The 3,854-nt window shown below is 37.2% G+C and overlaps 1 pseudogene; it reads left to right on the forward strand.

Moving 5' to 3' along the window:
• Positions 1-1,584: 1,584 nt before the first annotated feature.
• On the forward strand, positions 1,585-2,114 carry LOC123784433 (U2 small nuclear ribonucleoprotein A' pseudogene; annotated as a pseudogene).
• Positions 2,115-3,854: the final 1,740 nt, after the last annotated feature.

The following is a 3,854-nucleotide window of genomic DNA, read 5'->3' on the forward strand; positions in this document are numbered from 1 at the left end:
CAGGCAACAGAATTTAGAAAATAACCACAAATAAAAGAAAAAAAGTGACGGGAGACACATTGACATGCAAATTGGGAGAAATACAAGGGGCAGAGGAAGATGTTAAATGACACTATGGGATATGGTCAACAAAATCAGGGCTGTGGGAAACTCTATAGGACAAATAATTCAGTTTCTTTAACAATGACAACAAAACATTTGGAGAAGAAAGAAAGAAGAAAAGAAAGAAAAGAAAAGAAAAGAAAAGAAAAGAGAAAGAAAGAAAGAAAGAAAGAAAGAAAGAAAGAAAGAAAGAAAGAAAGAAAGAAAGAAAGAAAGAAAGAAAAGAAAGAGAGAACCTATAGGTGAAAGAGACTGGTAAGTTATTTCAAGGAATTCCACAAGAGGGACATTTTTTTTGTTTAGTTTGCTGATTCAAACTATCTGTTAAAAAATTATGAAACAACTAGGAAAATAAGATTTAATAATATGAATTAGTGTGTTTTTTAGGTATGATAAAATACTCTGACTATGGTTTTTTAAAATAATGATTATCTATTAGAAGTATATACTGAAATGTTTACAAAGAAAGGTACTTCATGTCTGGGCTCATACAGAATTATCCAGGAACAAGGGGAGTGAGTGAAGGTATACATGAAGCAAACGTATCCTGTATTGATAGGTGCTGAAGCTGGTTGAAGAGAACTTCATAAATCTTTGTATTACACTCTATTTTTTTTTTAAGATTTTGTTTATTTGTCTGAGAGACAGAGAAAGAGAGAGCACAAGCAGGGGTGAGGGGCAGAGGGAGAGGGAGAAGCATACTCACCGCTGAGCAGGGAGCCTGACATGGGACTTGATCCCAGGATCCCGAGATCATGACCCGAGCCAAAGGCAGATGCTTAACTGACTGAGCCACCCGGGCATTCCTATACTCTCTATTTTTATATACATGAGTATTACCATAATACAAAGTTTAGTGAACAAATGATACAGCCTTAGAGCCTGACACACACCAGTCAGGAATACCCACGGTTCTGTCCTGAGGGCTGTGCTACCTGTAGAGGGTTTCAATAGGTACAAACACACTTTATAACCTGTTCCCTCAGACCTTCTTCCAGTTCAAGTTTTGCAGTGTATCTGTCCTTAAATTGACGTGGAGGTGTGACTCTGTTACTTACTAGAATGTAAAGCCTACAAGGGCAAGGATTTTGACAATTTTATTACTGTTGTAACCCCAAGACTTAGAATACTACTCAATACATAGTAGGTCTTCAGTAAATATTTGCTGGTTAATTGCATGAATCACTATGCCTAATTCCAATACATAATTCCAGGTTCTACCTACCACTTCTGTATCTTTTCCTGGACAAAGGAGGGAGGACCTAAGCTTCGGTTAACTCCTGAATTGACCTCCAAAGCGCAAGATGAACAATGTCTGGCCTTTGTAACCATGGAAGCCTTTGGGCAGCTGCTGACCTGCTGAAGGTGCCATGGAGTGCAAAGGACTGAGGACCACGCATGGCGGTTGCTTTCATTTTGCAGGGTATCTAGTATCCAGTATTCAGCCAATGGGCATTACTTAAAATGTAGTATTATGTGGGAATGATCAGGCTTGATCAGGCTTCACCCTGTCTGACAGAACTCATTCTCACCAACGATAGTCTTGTGGAACTGGGTGATCTCGACCCTTTGGCATCTCTCAAATCACTGACTTACCTAAATATTCTAAGAAATCCTGTAACAAATAAGAAGCATTACAGACTGTATGTAATTTATAAAGTTCCGCAAGTCAGAGTATTGGATTTACAGAAGGTGAAACTAAAGGAGCGTCAGGAAGCAGAGAAAATGTTCAAGGGCAAGCAGGGTGCCCAACTGGCAAAGGATATTTCCAGGAGAAGCAAAACTTTCAACCCAGGTGCTGGTTTGCCAACTGACAAAAAGAAAGGTGGGCATCTCCAGGGGATGTAGAAGCAATCAAGAATGCTATAGCAAATGCGTCCACCCTGGCTGAAGTGGAGCGGCCGAAGGGCTTGCTACAGTCTGGTCAGATACCTGGCTGGGAACGCAGATCAGGCCCCACTGATGATGGTGAAGAGGAGATGGAAGAAGACATGGTCCCAAATGGGTCCTGAGGAGTATGGCCTGAGTCCCTGCAGGATGTATAATGCCCCTCCTTGGGACAAGCCCTGCTTCTTGAACTTGCAATAATAGCCTTGTTTGGGTCAGCAAAGTGGAGTTCATAAGCATTGTTGAAATGCTTAAGACTGCTGCTGGTAATTTTGTAATATTACTAATTTTGAAATCTAAAAGCCAGTTTTCTATAAATAGTAAAAACACAACGACATTCAAAAAAATGAATAAAATGAAGGAACGAATAAAATGTAAATTTTATATATTATTTGTTTACATTGACATTTGGTTTATTTCATCAGTGAGGTTATTTAAAAATTAAGTGTAATGCCTCTATCTTTTCAGTTGAGAAACTGTAGGTTGTGGTAGAAACCATGAAAATTTTCAAAATAGAAAGACCCAAGTTCTAGTCCTGGCCTTCTAAAGGTTACCTATTCACATTGTCCATTAATTATTTTGGGCTTCAATTTTCTTAACAATAGAATAAAGTTAATAATATATCTCTACAGACCTATATCCCTCCTGACAAAAAAGATCTTACCAACATTTTAGAAAATTGAATCCAATAATAAATAAAAAAGGTAACACATCATAAACAAATGGGGAGTATTCCAGGAATATAAGGTTAGTTTAAGTTTTGAAAAGAAAGTGATATAATTCTTCATATTAACAGATTAAAAAGAAAAAAATACAATTATTTTAAGCGATGTAGAAAAGACATTTGATAAAATACAACATACATTCTTGATGGAAACTCTCAGCATACTAGGAATAGAAGTTTCTCAAACTGACAAATGGAATTTACAAAAAAATAACAGCTAAACATATATTTAATGCTGAGAGAGTAAATACTTTCTCTCTAGAGTTGCCTGGGTGGCTCATTTGGTTAAGCATCTGCCTTCAGCTCAGGTCATGATCCCAGGGTCCATGGATCAAGCCCTGCATGGGGATCCCTGCTCATCAGGGAGCTTGCTTCTCCCTCTCCCTCTGGCTGCCTCTCCCCCTGCTTGTGCTCTCTCTCTGTCCTCTGTCAAATAATTAAAATCTTAAAAAAAAATGCTTTCTCTCTAAAATCAGGAAACAGACAAGAATGTCTATTTTCACCACTCTTATTTAACATTATACTGGAGATTTTGCCCAGAGCAATAAGGCAAGAAAAAAATAAAAAGCATTCATACTGGAAATAGATAAACAAATCATGTTCTTAGGGATGACATGGTCATCTACATACAAAATCCTAAGGAATCTACAAAACGGCTACTGGAACTAACAAGTGAATTTGTCGAGGTTATAATATAGAAAGTCAGTATGCAAAAATCAACTGCATTTCTATGTATTAGCAACAAATATTTGGATAAGAATATCATCTACAATGTCATCAAAAAAAAGTAAATGGGGATAAATCTGACAAAATATGTGTAAGACTTGTACACTGAAAACTACAAAAATTGCTGAGCAAAATTAAAGAAGTCCAAAATAAGTGGAGATATACCATATTCATGGATCAGAAGAATTAAAATTATTAAGATATAAATTTTCCTCAAATTTATCTATAGATTCCACACAATCCTAACCAAAATCTCAGCAGTTTTTTTAAAAATAAAAATTGACAAGCTGATCCCCCCCCTCTCTCCCCCTCCCCCCTCTCTCATTTTGAGCTTTCTGGCCACCAAAGTATAAAGAGAATATATGACAATTTACATACTGGTCATTACCAGAGGCAAACAGACCAACTCATCAGG

This window comes from Ursus americanus, chromosome 4 (assembly GCF_024610735.1).
Source record: "Ursus americanus isolate L20-20 chromosome 4, mUrsAme1.1.p, whole genome shotgun sequence".
NCBI classification, from domain to species: domain Eukaryota; kingdom Metazoa; phylum Chordata; class Mammalia; order Carnivora; family Ursidae; genus Ursus; species Ursus americanus.